This window comes from Pteropus alecto, unplaced genomic scaffold (assembly GCF_000325575.1).
Source record: "Pteropus alecto unplaced genomic scaffold, ASM32557v1 scaffold72, whole genome shotgun sequence".
NCBI classification, from domain to species: Eukaryota; Metazoa; Chordata; class Mammalia; order Chiroptera; family Pteropodidae; genus Pteropus; species Pteropus alecto.
The window spans coordinates 4,814,851-4,833,930 of NW_006436811.1; positions in this window are offsets into that span (position 1 = coordinate 4,814,851).

Below are 19,080 nucleotides of genomic sequence, written 5' to 3' on the forward strand. Positions count from 1 at the left end.
AAATAAATTAAAATTATTTTATATCCATCAGAATTAATAGAGTGGAAAAAAATAAAAGAAGAAAATGATTTGCAGAGTCAGCAAAAGAAAGATCCCCAGGCTTCTGGAGATTGAAGTGAATTGGGAAGCTATTGTGGCACCTTTCTATCATTGAATTAAATTGGTATATTTCTTCAGACATACTGAATTTAAAGATATATTGCAAAATAGAATTTTAAAATAATACCAAATTTTATAAAATGAGATTCAAGGACTCCTAAGATGCTTGACTTCTATGTAGAACTACGTAAACTTCAAAATTCTTTTCTTCTTATAATTCAAGAGAGGGAAAAAACTGAACTTCTTTTATTAGTTGATTCAACCAACATTTATTAAACACCTACTACGTCTAAGTTGTTACGTATTCCTGACTGTATGATAATGCATAAAATGTATAATACATCAAAGAAGCAAAATGTGCTTCTAAAGAAAAATGAGAAATAATTTGATAATTAAAAATAGAGAACTTTACTAGGTTATCTTAAAAATATGAAACTAGCATAGATGTTATTGCTTGATTAGGTAAAAATTATGTGATATTAATTTAGCAAGTTAATAGTCATAAATTTAAAGTCATAGCTTGTTATATATTAATTAAAATAGTATAGATACAAGCTCAGCACTGCCCTACAATAGAAAACAATAAATAAATTCAGTATCCCTAATATATCCAAAAATTTATTATAAATTTTTCACAATCATTGTTATTTTTAAAGATATTTTTTTCTTAGTTTGAAATAAACTGTTTTACAGAAAAGTTGCAAAGATAGTACAGAGAGTATATATACTTCATCTAGATTCCATTGATGTTAACATAATAACGGTACATTTGTTAAACCAAGAAATTATCATTGACACATTAACTATTAAGTAAATGCTAGACTTCATTTGAATTTCATTAGTTTTTCTCTTATTGTCCATTTTCCATTTCAGGATCCCAACCTGGATACGAAACTATACCTTGATTGTATTTGTCTTCTTCCTCTCCTCATCTGTAAATTTCTCAGTATTTGATTTTCATGACCTTAACAGTTTCAAAGAGTGCTGGTACAGTATGTTATAAAATATTCCACATTTGGGGTTTATCTGGTGTTTTCCTCATGACTGGACTACGATATGGGATTTGGGAGGAATGCCACAGAGGTCAAATACCCTTCTTGTCACATTATGTCACAGGTATGTTTCATACTTTATTTTTGGAAGTGAATCATTAAGTCCAGTCCATGCCTAAGAGGGAGAAGAGATTAAGTTCTACCCAAGAAGACAGAGTATCTACAGATAGCAATATTCGTACATCTTACAGTAAGAGTCAGGCTCTTGCTATCTATCATTCATTACTTATTTGTTAAACCCTCGTATACATGTAAAGCATTGTTAACCTATCTTTCTGTGAGAAATACATTTAGCAAAAAGATTGCCATGTTTATACACAATCTTTTTGTTGTAACCTAAATGTTTCCAGTCAAAACCCTGTTTTCTAGAATTACTCAGGTCAGCTCCATTTTCACTCCACCTCCCTCAGTAAGATTAAATTAAACATATGTAATACAGTTGGATCGATTTTTCAGTTTATATTCCATTCTGAGACCTCCAGCCATCCTAGCTGATTCTTTTTTCTTAAATTTTTTTATACATTAAGGTTCACTTTGTGAAATACATACCTCTGGGCTTGGACAATTACATCAAACCATGTATCCAGCACCTTAGCATCACAAAGAACTGTCCCATCATCCTAAAACTTCTTCAGTATATCCTTCTAGTTACCAACCCACATTCCACTCCTCCAACCCCTGGTAACCACTGATAATTTTCTACTCCTACAGATTTGCCTTTCTGCAACATTGTATGAATGCAACCAATAGCCTTCTGGGTTCTGGTCTCTTCTAATTGGCAAAATGCATTTAATTTCAGCCATGCTTCGGTATGAATCAATATATTTTTCTTTTTATTATTGAGTAGATATTCCATTGTATAGAGGTGGCAGTTTGTTTATTCATTTCCCTGTCAAGGGACATGTTGGTTGCCTCCACTTTTGGCAATTCTGAATAAAGTTGCTACAAATGTTGATGTGCAGGTATTTGTATGAACGTGAGTTTTAATTTACTTGAACAAATATCTATGCACGGAATTGCTGGGTCTATGATGAACTGTATAAAATTCTCTAAACTGTCTTCCAAATTAGCTTTTCTCTTTGGTATTCCCACTAGCAATAGATGAGAGTTCTTTTTGCTTTTGCTTTGCACTTATTTCTGTTTTATTCAGAAATAATTTTCAGCACCTAGATTCTACCTTACTCATCTCTCTAAATCAAAAACTCAGCATAGTGTTTTTATTCGCTAATAATCTTAAAAATATTACTAATATTAGTGATCATTTATTGACTAGTTACTATGTAATAACCACCTTGTTCAATCCTGAGAACACACAAATTAAAAAATAATAATAATTGTGCACATTAGTTTATGTGGATTGTGTGATTTCATCTCAAAACAACTCTACAAGTGAGTATTATCATAATAATTATTATTGCTATTATCCGCAATTTACAGGTAAGTGTATGAAGTACAACCTGTTAAGCAACCTGCCCACCACACAAGAGTAATAACTGGTGGAGTCAAGATTCAACCAGATATTCATAAATAAAACTCTCTGATATTATCAGCTGAACTCAAAGACTGTTTTGGAAATATAACATTCATAATATCACCACAAACTATTAAGTCTGGAGTCCACGGGACTTAAAACAACAGTAGAGGATAATTATTAAGCTAGTTAGTATGGTGGTTAAAAAAAATGAAATTTGCCTGTCTTTTCTGGCTCTAAACTTAGGAACTTTGCAATCTTTCACAGGTTATTTAATCTTTCTCTACTTTTCTTTTCTCTACTAGAAAACAGCATTAATTATGTATTTATTTCATAATGTCTATAGAACAATGCCTCAAACTCAGTAGCACATAATAAATTGTACCTCTGAACATCGGTATTTGTTAACATTTTATTTGTTATTACACAAGAAAGCATGGGTAATATATAATACTGATGTTTAAAAATTATTATTACTAAGTTATCTAGATATTACCAAGACAGGGCAGAAATCTAGTAACTCTCACAGTACATTTTTCTCTTTATCATCTCATATTTAGAGAAAAATAATAATATTTTTCAGTGAAAAAAAGGATGAAATTATTAAGTTCCTTGATCACATATCTCTTTTCTAAGACACATATTTGTGAGGTTCATAACCTGATACCTGCTTTAAAGATTTAAAGATAAGAACATAAGTGTAGTATTAATTTTGATATGATCTTGCTAAAATTTATTATTTACCTTTCATTTATGTACTTTCCACAATCTTTATAAAAATCTGGGAAGCACAATATGTTGATGCAATATAGAACTGCTTTGTTTAGACATATAAAGTTTTAAGTTTAACTTCACATTTGCATCTTTTCTTTGACATGTAGAATACAAGATAAACTTATAAAGAACTATAATTTAAATTCAGATTATCAATATTTACATTAAAGTAAAAAATATCTAGATTCATACGCCTATGACATGAAGGCAGGCGACATACTTCAATTAACATAATACAAATATCATTAAACCTAGAAATCATACTTTAAAACAATAAAACTGTCATATTATTTGATTTTATAATAGATGCTTTAGTAATCATCACGTGGATGACAAAACATCTGCAATAAAATAAATATAAATTTATAATTGGTATCATGAAATCCATAATGCGTACTGAAAAATATAGTGATCTCTAAACAGGTAGAAATTTTTAAGTATGTTTTGAAAAATATGTATCTGAAAAGAAATCTTAAGGTTCACCTAAAATAAAAACTGTCATCATACTCTAGCTTCTTTAATCTGCAGATCCTCAGACACTTGTAGAAGGTGTGATGATTTTTCAGAATCTGTAATATGTTCATCTCTAGGTGCACTGGAGCATCCGATCTTTATTTGGAGTTTGATTCTTCCACCTTAACTTTAAGCTGCTGAACACGCGCTTCTTTGGTACCTCATTAATTTTAACTGGATTTGGTTGAGTTGTGGAAGATTGTCATAGTTCAAAAGTTACAAATAATACCAGTGATCCAGATACACTGTAGACATTCAAACCTTCTTTTTCTAGAGTTTTTGTCAGTTGTTTTCCCCTCCAGTCAATTACCTGTCAGTCTCAAAAACTATTTGGAAAGACTTCTGTATTCTACTGGAATAAATATCCTTATGATATATGTAGCAAAAAAGTAATCCTATCGTATATATGTACACACACACACACATATAAGGCAGCTTTCCACTATATTTCTTTTTCAGACAATTTTCCTAAAACACCCTGGAGTATACTTTAAAAAAAAAAAAGTTACAAATAGATGCACGATATTGATTAAGTCTAGCTAATCCTCTAATTTATTTATTCATTTTAAAATTGTAATTCTGGGAGTAAAACGAGTTAGCAGTTCACCTAGACATAAGTCCTTTGTGCCCTTCTTAGTCTTTCCTAACTCTCAGAAAGAGAGTCAAAAGGCAACTTCATTCTAATTTATTTCTCTAGCTCCAGTTGCACCCTGATATATTTTCCAATATTACACATTAAGTCAAATGTGTTTTTTCCAAGATAATAAATTTGAAAAGAAATCTACATAGTACTATGTCACGTCACAAATAATTTCCAGTCAACCATGAATCAGCTTACCATGAAGTCATTATGAAACCTCTGACGGCATCCATAAGGAAGCCTACGGGCACGTATAAATCTTTTGCTTGTATACATGCTCTGACTTAAGAAGTCAATTTTAAAAATAAACAACTTTAAAGTTTTCTAATTCTTAAACTTTTTTTTTTGCCAACAGATATAGACTGATAACTACAGACCTTAGGCTTCTAAAATTACAACATGAGGTAAGATGTATTTTTTATAAATGTTTCCACACTGGTTTGCTTTTAGCAAGTTCAGCTTATTGATAAACTTTGAGTTTTTAGTGCTTTATATATTTTCCTCTTTTGTTCTTATTAATGTACACAGTGATGCAATGAACACAGACTATATTGTATACTTAATAAACTTTGATACAAATTAAATAACCAGGAATACAACAAGGAACAACATCTTTAGTTCCAAATGAAGAAAAATTTAAGTAAAATATGCACAATTCTTAATTTGAGCTAAATCACTTTAGATTACCCTTATACAAATCTAAAATTCTTCATCAATCTTCAATTTAAAAACAGGTTGTATTTCTAAAGATCTTTTTTAAAGTTTCTTTTTGGAAAGAAGAAATTAGTGTTTCCACAGAAATGCAGTAATAATTATTCTGGTCAATTTCCCAGGCTATATTTTAAGCTATGTCAGGTAAGTTAATAAGTTTTTGTGGCCAGGAATAACATTGTATCTATCACTTGATTATTGTTAGTTCTCTCTGGGCATTAAGAATTTAAAAATATACAGCTCCCATTCTTCTCTTCTCTCCTCTTCCTAATATTTGTTGTTCCATTACTTCCATTCCCACGTATCCATCTGAAAACACATGCACGCACACACACACTCACTCACACACACCCCTTCACCTCCCTCTAGAGTTGGACTTAGTCCATTCTTTTACTTACTATGAGTCAGGGTTCTCCAGAAAAATAGAACCAACAAAATATGCATGCATATATATAAGGGAGGTCAGTAATTTTCCCTTAGGACCTGCAAGTGATTAAGTGAAGTCTACCCATATTACCATAAAGAGTAATTTACTGTGCTAAAAGATCAGCAATGGAAATGTGAATCCCATCCGCCACCCCTGCAAAAAAAAAAAAAAAAAAAAAACCCTTCACAGAAATTTTCAAAATAATGTTTAACCCAATATCGTAGCACTATGGCCCACTCCAGTTGATACATGAAATTAACCATCACACTGACTATTATTTAAAACTGGAATTTGGGAATATTTATGGTATGGAACATATCTATAGATAGTAATTTAGTAATTTACTAGTTGGTCTTGATTCCTTATTGGGAATATCAGGATTAGATGACTTTAAAACTTCCTTTTAATACTAAGATTGGGAGAATCCTAAATTCTCCCAAATAAATTTAATCCTGAGTGTAATAATAGTCTGCATAATGAAGTAAGGATTGAAAAATGTATTCAAGAATTTTCAAAGAATATGGCAATAATTTTGCTGTGAAATACTGCTGTAATAATTGTTAATAATACCTACCCCAATAAAGATAACACAATTCGGGTAGATAGATAGATGATAGATAGATGATAGATAGATAGATAGAGGATAGATAGATAGATAGATAGATAGATAGATAGATAGATAGATAGATAGATAATTTGCAGTACTAACACATTATAAACACCTTTGACCTTTCCATGTCTATAACAAAGTGTTTTCAACTAACTGATCAGAGTTAACACTGATGAAGTGTTAACGGTAAGAAGTTTATTAGTTGTTAAATTTTATTGATGCTATACTTTCTTTGAAGAACAGAAAATGATGTTAATACGAGATAAAGTGTACCAAATATAATGTGGTAGCACAAAATGTTAAAATTCTGTGTTCTTAGGGGTGCTATTCTTTTAAAATGTTTGATTTGATTATTTAATGTAATAATCTTACTAAATAGATATACAATTTCCTCTTCAACTTTCACATTCTCAATACATTATTAATGAATACTTTAAAATGCATCCTTTTATAATTTGACCTCCAGAAAATAAGATCTGGACATTAACATCTAGATTAATATCAGTGGAGATATTTGAATTATATGGTTAAAGATGGAGTAAAATATACAATACAATTTTTTAAATGTTTACTTTAAGTTGAATATAGATGAGCTTAGGCACAATTGAAATAAAATATTTAATAATTATTTTGAACCTTCTTTTCTGTTCCTTTTCGCTCTAGTTTCAGCCATTTACCAATGTGTTCACAATCTCTCCCTTCTAGTAAAAATTATTTTCTAAGAAAAGCATCTTAACGTATAGGATGCCTATTAAAATTATGAACTGTGAATTGGAAATTAGCCAGATACAGATGGTGAGAAAGCATTTAAGCCTAGAGGGCAGCATGTGCAAAGGCACGGAGATGTGAAAAGCACGACCTCATCAGGGAAATGCCATCAGTCAGCCCGTCACAGCCTGAAATAAGGAAACACAAGAAAAAGAAAAAAAAAGAAAGAAAGAGCTTTATCTTCATGAGAGAATTAATGACTATGTAACAGCACAGAATACAACTGTGATAGAACTCACAGAGAGCTGAAACTGTTATAATACCTGTGCTGCTGCTGTTATTGTTATTTTGTTTGGGGATATGCAATTTAAAACAGGGAGCTATTTTATGTGTGCATTGTTTTGTTATTGTTCTGGGAAGGTGATCTGAGTGGCATTATATGTATCCACAAGTCTGCTCGGACACAGTTCTAAACCCACATTCCAAGGCAGCAGTGAACAATGAATTTCTTTGTTTTCTTTGAAATAAATTAAATTTCTAATAGTATATTCATCCTGCCATTTTATAAGTGCTCTCTTCTACCTTCAGTTAATTTGTGAAAAAGTTCTGGAAATCTAATTGATCATTCATCAATTTGCTGACTAAATAAATAGTTATTTAATATTTACTGAAAGTAGTGCCGGGAATCATTTTCCTGTTGTGCATATAGTGCTAACTCAACAAGAAAGTCAAAGGCCTAACCTCATGGGATCTATATTTTAATAGCTTGAATTCCAATGCTTACGACTGAGATGTCTTTTGTTTCAGCTCCTCAGGTCTGAAGACTCTGCTTCTTCTTTCACATTGTATGTGGGATCCAAGAATGTTTGCCAAAGATGCTATATACCACCTTCTCTGGACATTCTCTTAAAATAGTGTATATGTTCACATTGCTCAGGATCAGCAAATATTTCTCTGCCTCTCATGACAAGACACCATTCCTCCCTATTATGAAGCTCATGAGAGGTGCTTTTCATCTTCATTTCCTCCCCACCGGCACCCTGAATAACTGAATCAGTTAGTTTAGGTTTTAACAAAAGAGGGGAGAAGTTTTTGACCTAATGTTGCATCTGTTTCTCACCTTACTAATGTCACTGAAGTGAGAAATTACAAAGCTTCTCTACATGACAAAAGGAAACAGAAAAATACATAAATGGTTTTGAAAATGAATATCCTTCAAAATGATCCTGCCATAAAAGTTAGATAAATACCCAATTCTTACTTCTAGAACAGTCCTGAGCTATTATAATTCTATAATCTAAATTCTTCATACAGTAGTTTAACATTCTACTCAGTAAAAGGAAAAGGTTAGCAATTAGGGAGGAAAAATGAGACCGATGTATGATTGGTGGGAATTAGTGATACCTGTCCTATTTGTAGGTACCTGCCAACCTTTGTGGGCCAGGCTGTGACAATAACCACTGTTACAGAGATGGCTGAGTTCAGGCAAGTGGAGAATCTGAATGAGGAAAGAGAGGCACCTGCAGGAGCCAGTAAACCCTGTCAGGTCTAGATGTTGAGTTGAGGACTTTGAAGCATCTGGGGCTGGGTGCACAAACAGCTGATAGAGAGAGCTCATAGCACAAAGGACTTCACCATGATGTGACCATTTCTTTGGGAGTTCCAGTGCTTGCTCTGTGGAGGAATAATGAAATAATACTGGGTAACATTTTCAGGAATTACTATGTGCTAAGTACTGTTCTAAACACTTCAGATGTTTAACTAATTTAACTCTCCTAACACTGTAAAAGAGTAACTGTTTTGTCCAGTTTTCAGTTGAAGGGAATAAAGTACATATCAGTTAAATAAGTATTCTGTAGTATGCTTAGTAAGTGATAGATTCTGTAGTCAATCGAACCCAGCAATGTGGTTCAGGGGTACATGGTTTTAACCACTAGACTGCCTGGAGAGAGAGACTACATGAGACTCATAACTTGGTAATGATAAGGTGAAAAACAGCCTCTGAAAGCTAGAAGCTTGTCTGGTACTCTCAGCGAGGCTATGGTGTTCCTCTGTCAAACACAGAAATTTCACAGACTATCAACATCAGTTGTACTCTGTACTGTGTGATCAAGATAAATTCAAACAAAACAAGAGTGCTCTGTAATCCTGTCTGAACAAACAAAACATGAACAATGTGTAAGCCACAAAACGAGCAAACATACACCTATCCTAGTTAACGAGAGTGACCGCTGCAGCTTTACTAATCACAGCTCTGTTTTGTGCAGTCTTCCTTCCTTCTAGATGAGACATTAAAAATCTTTGTCTCTCTCTCTCCCTCCCTCCATCTCTCTCTCTGTCCCCCTTCCTTTCTTTTGTTCCTGTATTCTAAACATTAGTACAAATAAACGTTTTCACAGAAAAAAATAGAATCAATTACTCCTGCTTCCCTATTTTCTCAAACTCACCCTAAATTGACCCAACATAAGCCCAAATTCTATAATAGATTTTTTTCTAATGTCTTCATATGGAGACACATCATGATGTGTGTTCTTCTTCTTGCAACAATCATTAAACCCAACATGGTCAAGTACGCATGTATTCCTGGTGGTCTCTGTTTTACGAGAATTGATAATAACACTAAATTGTTATGTGGGCATTCAAAATGAGTGAATTTGATACTAACTTGTGAAGTGGAATTGAATCGTTACACAGAAACTTAAAAAAATATAGAAGAATAAAGAAATTAAAAGAACATATAGAAAAAAAAGAGATGAGAAGAAGAGAAAGATAGAGATAGAGACAGGGAGAGAGAGAGAGAAGAACAATTCCTCAGGCTCCAAGCAGCACTAGCAGCTGGAGAAAAATTTTTCCATTGATGATTATAGACTTTATAAACTACTGCTTCGCCGACTTTAATGTTGATAATTATATATTATATAACCTGACTTTAAAGAAGGATGTTATTTCTTCCAGTAATATGCTTTAACTTTTCTCCCTAATTATAGAGTGGAACATATTTAACAAGCAGATAAAGGGGACATATCTGGGTCTAGGGGGTGTTTCCTGGAGCCACCCAAACACACAAGCACAGTGAACTCTGAAAACATAGGAAGCAAGCCTTAAGCAGTAAAATTCGAATACTAAACATAATTTCAATATATATATATTATATATATAATGGTACAAAAGTTTAGAACCTCACTTTCAAATTATAATATATATGCCTATTTCCCAGCAAAATTATGCTGTAGTATCTTAGCTATAGTTCAAGATTAAAGCACAAAAAAGCTAATCATTATTCACATGTGCATAAATTATATGTATGTTATAATTTTTTATGTTATGTGTCTTATTGTGGTCCTAGAAAGTATATACCAAAAAAGTTCAGGGTTTCTCATTATTCTTCACAAAACAATGTTACCACATAGCTCTTATTTGAAAGAAATGACCTTGGGTTGCCCACTAGCCTAGCTTTCTCCAGGGATGAGCTCATCAGGTCAGCAAATTGTCACCTCAGATAAAAGTCAAACCAAAACCCTGATGGAATTAGATTTACTGTATTTTCATTAAGAATAGTCTTTGCTAAATCTCTTTTATTCTTCTGCATATTTATTTCAAGAAGTGAAATGTACAATGTATTGCCCTTTGTTCTTCCAGTTCAACAGTACAGAGGAGAAAGTAAACTTATTTGAAAATGCATATGCATTGATTACTGATATTATCTATTTCAACACGAAATGGTTCAATTATATCTTAGCCTTTGAATGTGAAGTCTACTAAATATAGTCCACCTGAGTCGTAAAACAAAACAAAACAAAACAAAACAAAAAACAAAAAACATTAAAGACCAATTCCTCCTTTCTTCTGTAACATAAGAGGGAAACAAATTCCAGGGAAATCAAATCAGATCCTTCTCTACATATGTCATACAGAGATTTTGAGGCAGAATGAGTAATAGAGCTTCATTTTCCTAATATTAATTTAGCATTTCTGCCATTTGAGTTTACATGTGTGTGCACATACACGTTATGTGCATCTGTTTTGGCTGGATTTTTAAACAAAGAAATTTAATATGACCAACTTATATATATAGTTCCTATGGAATAAGACACATATTAAAAATCAAATTTACCAATTATAGTTATAAATTATAGTCATCCCTCAGTATCTACAAGGGATTGAGTCCAAGATCCCCATGGATACCAAAATTCACACTATCAAGTCCCGAATATCAAATGGTCATGGTATTGGCATATAACCTTTGCATATCCTCTCATATACTTTAAATCGTCTCTAGATTACTTATAATACCAAACACAATATAAATGCTATGCAAATAATTGTGATACTGTATTGTTTAGGGAATAATGACAAGGAAAAGGAAGTTTGCACATGTTCAGTAGAGATACAAACATTGCAAGCCTAGCTACATAATACATGTCAGTAACACGTAACATTGTTTCCCTAAATGTTTGCACTTGTGGTTGGTTGAATGCACAGATGTGGAACCCATGGACATGGAGGGCCAACTGTACATTCATTTAAACAATTAGGAAAACTCATGCAGACCTAGAAACAGCTTCAATTATAAAGCCGTATGTAAAAACGGAAAATATGGAGTGTTTATCTTTTGAATAATGGTGTATTCTGGATAAATAAAATAAGAATAGTTAATTAGGAAAGGCAAACAACAAAACTTTGTAATAAGTTTTTATTTTACCTAAAGTAAATCATCTCTTAGTTTATAATCAGTTTAATACAAAAAAAAAAAGAAATGAATTGTCAACATTATATGTTTTTGGCATCCCAATAGAGCTGATATGAAATTCAAATTTAATACAAAAAACAGATTTAACAGGAAAGTATGGAAAAGTCAGTTGGCAATCTCTTTTGTTGTTCTTTTAAAAGTAATATGCTATTTGTCTCTGTTTTAATAGTTTTTCCTATCTTGAAATTACATTATCTGGAATTCCACATACATTAGATCTTTTCATTGTTTCTCTTATGTCTCTTATTCTCTTATTTAGTTTCTTCTTTCTTTTTGTGTGTGTATGCTTAAGGCTTGATATTTCCTATAAACTTGTTTTTCATAGTCACTAATCATGTCTCTGCTTTTCTGAATCTTTTAAAACATACTAATGAGTTCTTAATTTTAATTACAGAGTTTTACAAGTCTAGCAATTCCATTTCCTTATTTAATAAATTTTGTTCTTTCATCAAATTCTTCATATTGTCATCTATAGTCACACCATTTACTATTTTTCTAATATAAATTAATTGTAGTTATTTATAGTCTCTTTCAGGTAACCTGAACAATAAGTATAACATTTTTTTAAAGTATGAGAAATAATTTTATTAATAATTTTATATGAATAATTGGTATTCTTTCCCAAACCTATGAGACAATGTTGGTAACCTGTTATTTTTTTTAATTTAATATATTTAGATTTGCAGAACTATAATTTATAAAGATGTTTATTAAAATAATCTTAGAAATGCAAGTGTTCTGAAATCTCAAAGTTATCTGATATTAATAATGAATAATGATATCTTTCTCTGTTGTCTGTCATGAGGATGGGGAGCATGGCATAGAGAATGCAGTTAGCATTAATATAATGGCTAGGTAGAGGGTCAGGGGAGGGAGGGAACAATTGAGGAGATCGTTTTATAAACTATATAGATGTCTAACCAATGTATTGTATACTTGAAACTAATTTAAATAAATAAATTTTAAAAAAGAATATATACATGCTTTCACCCACTCTTGCATTTAATAAAGTCTTCCTAGAGGCATAAAAGAAAAATAATGATAGTAATAAACTATTCAAAGTTAACAAGTTTATAGACAGATTTCTTAATGTAAATTTTTCTAAAATACATTTTTAAAAAACTTTCATTACCTGATATATGCTATAATCTTGAAAACATTACATATAACATGTCATTAATTTATATATTTAGTTATTTTAAATTTGGTGTAATAATATTTCATGATGTTAAGACAGGATAACAACCAACTACTTTTTTAACTGAGATACTTTCAAACTGACCAATTTATAACATACTGATAATCTTCTTAATTGTTTCACTCTCTTTAAGTACATCTTTATGAACAAGCTCAATTTTGTTTATTCTAACATTATCAAGGAACTCTGTATTCTTTATACATATATTATTCATTAACTGTGCAATGATTTCATTCTTTCAACATTTTAATTGTATTTTCTTCCTCCTATTTCCTTTTGTTCTCTTTTTATTTTGCTTCTCATTTCTGTGATTTTTCTGGGCCTTTTTAGAATGCCAGTCTGTTCTAGATAGTTTAAATCTTTTTTAAAAAGAAAAGGTTTCATGAAGCTCCCATATTTAAAAAATATCAGAAATTCTTAGAGTTATTTTAAGACATAATTGCTTTAGTTTAATATTTTGGAATCGTTTTTTGCAATTTACATTTTATTCTATTCAGCTCAACAAAGTGTATCAGTGCTATCTTTTACTTTTGTTCTTTACTTGCATTTTTTATTTAATTACCGATGAATGTTAATTTGTGAAGCCAGTGGTAAATATCTGTTAAATATTTATGACATCATTGAAGAGAAGTCTGTCCTTATTTATGTTTCTAGGGACTGTGGTTCAATTTATGGTTCCATCATAAAATGAATCATCAACCAGATGAGTCCATTTGCCAAAATTAGTGTTAACCAAATAAAAAAGTAAAGATTAAAAAGAGAGTGCATTACTCAAGCATGCTATTTTCTTGATTTTTAGGCTTCTCTTTGTGGTAATGATTTCCTTTATTATTTCATTTATTTTTAGATGCCAAGCATCGTCCATTTCTCATTTTGCATGATTTATTAAACACTTCAGTTTATGCATTGCAAACTTTTAAAAATCACTTGCATCATTCCTCCATGTAATATTCTGGATGTCTGGCATGCCCCCAGCACTGTTAGACAGCAGTATTAGGTAGCAATTTCTATTAAATATATTCATCACTGATTCCAGAAACTAATTAAGTTTATTTAAAATGAATATTTTATTTGTAAGTATAATAAAATAGTCATTTTCAAATAGATATTAGTCAAATATGTAGAGTGAGTTGTTAATACAAGAATAATCATTTTTACTTAAGTAAAAATCTGAAGGTTATCAATATTTTAAGAAAAAGAGTTGGAAAAAGTAGATATCTAACCTCGGAGAAGGTTAGAGTTAGTTCTCTCTTTTCTAGCACAATTTTCTGTACACAGTTTCTTACTCTTTTATTACAGGTTGGATTCTCTAGATACATTTTCAAAAGTTCATATTATTTTCCATTAAAACTCAGGCAAAAGTGTTATAATTTTTTGAAGCCCAAATGGTTTGCTAAATGATCTGTAAATTATTAAGTTCTATTCAGGAGTGTATCATATTGCATAAAATAAACATAATAAGGTGAGCAATATAGAAAACGTAGTTTTTCAACAGTTTTATGAGCACATGAAACAAAAGTTTCTTAATAATTTAATAGCAAAAATTCTTTCTGTAACACAGACGTAAAAAACTAATTAGTGCATGCAGTAAATGGAGGTGAAGCCAATATTTGTGAGAGTTTTGTATTAAGTTTTCACTGTTGACCATTTTATTTCTCTTATTTCTCTTTTATTACAACAAGGACTTCCCTAGGATTTTCCTTTTCTGTGTACAATATGCTGAAGATGATACGCAAAAGCAGTACTGATTTGATTATTTTAACTATTAGACTCTCCTTAAAATGTCTTCCTTTATGATAATTTCCCAGCAGTTGTTAGTAACAGTTAAATCTGTTTACCGTCATCTGTCTCACATGTCTGTTATGTTTTAATTTCATGAGAATGATTGTACGTATGAGACTCCTGATATATCACATAAAAATCAGTTCTTTGATGACAGCAGTTTAATCCATTCAGTGCTTCTAAACCAAGTACTTATAAAGTCCAGCAAGTAGATAAGATATAAAAATCTACAATTAGAATGTTGTATGTTTTCTTTTTACATAAAAAAAAAAAAAAAGTCTGGCACCTATTTTGAAGCATTCCAAAGGCAGGTATTGTAACAGCATGTCTTAGAGTTTGGCTCACATATATCTCTGGTCCAAGAAAGATAAACAGAAACATATATGAATAGACGAAGTCTCTTTGAGCCTCAAAGACCAAAACAAATGGCCTGAGTCCACCCCAAATCAAGATAGGGATAAATTTAAGAAGTTGTTGAGTAAGGATACCTTCTCCTGGTATCCTCATAAATAGCTTACAACTTTCCTACTGCAAATACATGTCACGTGGGCTGTAGATTGTGTCTGAACTGTTTTCTGGGGTCTCCTGTGATCTTTAAGGCCTATGAATTCATGTTAACAGGTAATAAACTCCTGATTCTGGTAATATGGAGAATTTAAAATAAAAAAATTGCCACTAAAAATAAGACCTGATACACATTATTTTAAATAAATAAGTGAAGTTGGTAAAAACAGAAGTAACTATTAGGGTCTGATAGAAAAATGAAAGTGAAAATCATAGTCATAAGTAAGTTTTCTGAAATAGGATTGGCCTTGACTTCATTGAGATGACCTGATGTAAGTATGAATTAAGGAGTAATATAAAATCACTCATAAGCAACATGTTAAAATATTGATTGCCAAATTGTATAAACTGTTGTTTATAGGGGACACATCTAAAATATAAGACAAAAAATGTAAAAAGACAAAAAAAAAATCTCAGTCAAAAGCTAATAAAAGTATGATGACACAGATACGTATACTCACAAATTGAAATATACACACATGGATTGAATTGCATGAGGAATTTACAGAGGATAAAACTAATCAAATGATCATAAGTTATAAGAAAATACACTCGAGCTCACTAGTAATCAGGAAATCCAAATTGAAATTGATAAGCAATAACATTTTACAAATATCAGACTTGCAAAACTTAGTCTGGAAACAAGGATTGGTACCAGTGAGAAGAAATAGTAGGGACGCTCCACATTGCCGGTCAGAATGCAATTTGGTGAAACTACTTTGTAGTGCAATTTGGCTGTCAATATCTAGTAAAGTTGAAAATGTGCATATTATGTAATCCAGCAATTGCCTTTTTAGGTATAATCACCTGGAGAAATTCCCATAGATGCACCTAAAGAAACATTTAGAAAATGTTCTTTACAAATATATATGTACTAGAAAAACACTGAAAATACTCCAAAAGTGTAAGATATTATGGCAATGATTGGTGAAAAGGTTGAAATTACTGGAAGTAGAATGATATGAATTAACACATATCTCTCAATTTCCAAAACGAAATTGACAATGATATGTATAGTGTAATAATACTCACACTCACAAATGCAAATATACACAGACTTACACAATGAAAAATAGGCCAAACAAGACCATATACTGTTTGTATATTAGTATTTAATAAAATTACGCCACACTATATGCAAATGATAAACATCAAATTCAGGAGTGTTTTTTTCCTGTGTTTTAGGACAAAAGACGAGGCTGACACTGGGGACAGGTACACATGGTAGATTAATTGAATATATGTTGTTTATTTAAAAAAACAAAAGAAAAAAAAATCAAGATCTGAAACAAACATGACAAGTACTTAACAATGTGGGACATTGGCACCGAGTTGGTCATTGTGTTAGCCTTTATAATTTTCAGTATTATTTAACTTTTCATAAAGTAAATAACACAAGAGGATCCTTTAACCAATGAGTTAGAGAAGAATGATTAGAATAGATCTCTAAAAAATAAAGTCCCTGGCATCTTTCCCAAGGGATAACATAACCAAAGAAAATAACACTCCTAATATTCAAATCTAGCACTTTAAAAAGATTCTCTGTAATGCCCCCCCACCAAAAAAAAAAAAAAAAAAAAAAGAAAAAAGAAAAAGAACAAGTTCTCTTCCCATTTTGAAAGGAAGATAGTAACTAGTAAGGCAAATCAGTGGACTAGAGAAGAAAGTGGTAAAAATATTTAAAGTCATAGAAAAAATAGAAAAATTGTAAAAATCATGAGGTTCAAAAAGGCAAGTAAGAAACTCAAAAGCATCACATATATATGATAGCAATTCTATCAGGAGACAAGAAAATAGAGGTACGAAGTAAATATTCAGCAAATAACAGGGGAAGATGCCTGGAACCGAAGGACTTGAGTCTGCAGGTCGAAAGTGCTAATCTAATTTCAAAGGTACTGATGAGAAAAAAGACACAAATCTTGGCAAATCTTAGACAAATTTCTGACCTGAAAAAAATTAAAGTGCGAAAATGTCCTATTGCTGTTGGAGAGTCAGATTAAAATGAACTTTCGCATATTGTTGATGGATAAGTAAATTGTCGTGGCATTTCTGGAAAGTAATCTGTCAATATCACTTAAAAATAAGACACACATACCTAACCTTCTTCCCAGCTTTTTACGTCTGGGAATCTAACACAAATAATTTTTTAAAAGACAAATCACACCTCTCACCTATCAGAATGGTTATCAAAAAGACAACAAATAACAAGTGTTGATGAGGATGTGGAGAAAAGGGAACTCTCATACCCTGTTGGTGGGATTGTAAATTGGTGCAGCCACTATGGAATATAATTATATGTGTATGTGTATGTGTGTGTGTATGTACACACACAAACAATGGAATATTACTCAACCACAAAAAAAGAATGAAATCTTGCCAATTGCAACAACATGGATGGACGCAGAGGGTATTATGCAAAATCAAATAAGTCAGACGGAGAAAGACAAATACTTTATGATTTCACTTATATGTGGAATCTAAAAAAACAAAACAAACAATAACACAAAACAGAAAACAAACTGATGGTTGCCAGAGGGGGGGTGGATTAAGTAAAAAGGGTGAAGGGGCTAAGAAGTACAAACTTCCAGTTATAAAATAAATATATCATGGGGATGTAATGTACAGCATAAGGAACACTGTCAATAATATTGTAATAACTTTGTATGGTGACACATGAATACTAGACATTATGGTGATCTCTTTGTAATTTATACACATATGGAATCGCTATATTATATACCCAAAACTAATATAATATTGTTATGTCAATGATACTTTAATTAAAAATAATGAAATAATACAAATAGATAAGGATAAGTAATGAACTATGTTTATTGCAACATTGTTTCTGTGAGATCCCAGTAAACTCATTGATAGAGGAATGATTGAAAAAAATGGTACATCTACTCAATGGGATATAATGCGACCATCAAAAAGAAACAGTATAAAATATATCAACTGACTTCAAAGGATTTCCATGATGTATTATTATGTTGGGTAAAAATAAGATAAAATAACTTAGCATCATATATAACATTTCTAAGGGCAATACTGACCTATAACATGCATACAAAACACCCATATAAGAGCATGATTAAACTATGGAAGGAAGGTACATTTATTGCTAATGTGGGTTATGGAATGTAACGCAATTGAGAACAAAAAAAGATCAAATGAATTGCAGTGACAGAAGAAAAAAGTCTTTGGAAAGAAAACATGCATGATATAATGCTTTCAATGTATAACTGTATATGTGTGTATAAATTAAGAAATATTGTATAAAATAATATAAATAATAATATTTATATAACTATGTGTCTAAATAAGGAGATATGAGAAAAATAAACTTACATGTAAATTAATTTCCTCTTAAGAGCATTCATATTAGGTGAACAAAGCAGATTGTACATATTATGGTTTTCAACAAAATAGGAAACAAACAACAAATACCCATTCTGTGAGTATCATGGTTGTATATACTTGCATCAGCAAGAATATAAACAGGCCATAAATATGAATTACCTCCAGGGTAAGATAAGGTGAGCCAGAGATGGTTAGTTAGCTCTGTCATTATTCATCCCGTTATTAGGTTGCAAAGTATTGAAACAAAATTTATCCCTTTTCAATTTGAAAACCGTATATAGAACAATTAAAATCGCTCATCAGACTTTTGAAGAGCTTTCATCTAAATGTTATCAATTTTGTTGCAAAAAATGAGTTTATATTTAAGTCAATAAAGTATAAATATTGCAGGCGAAAAGTCCTGGGAGGCACTATAGAA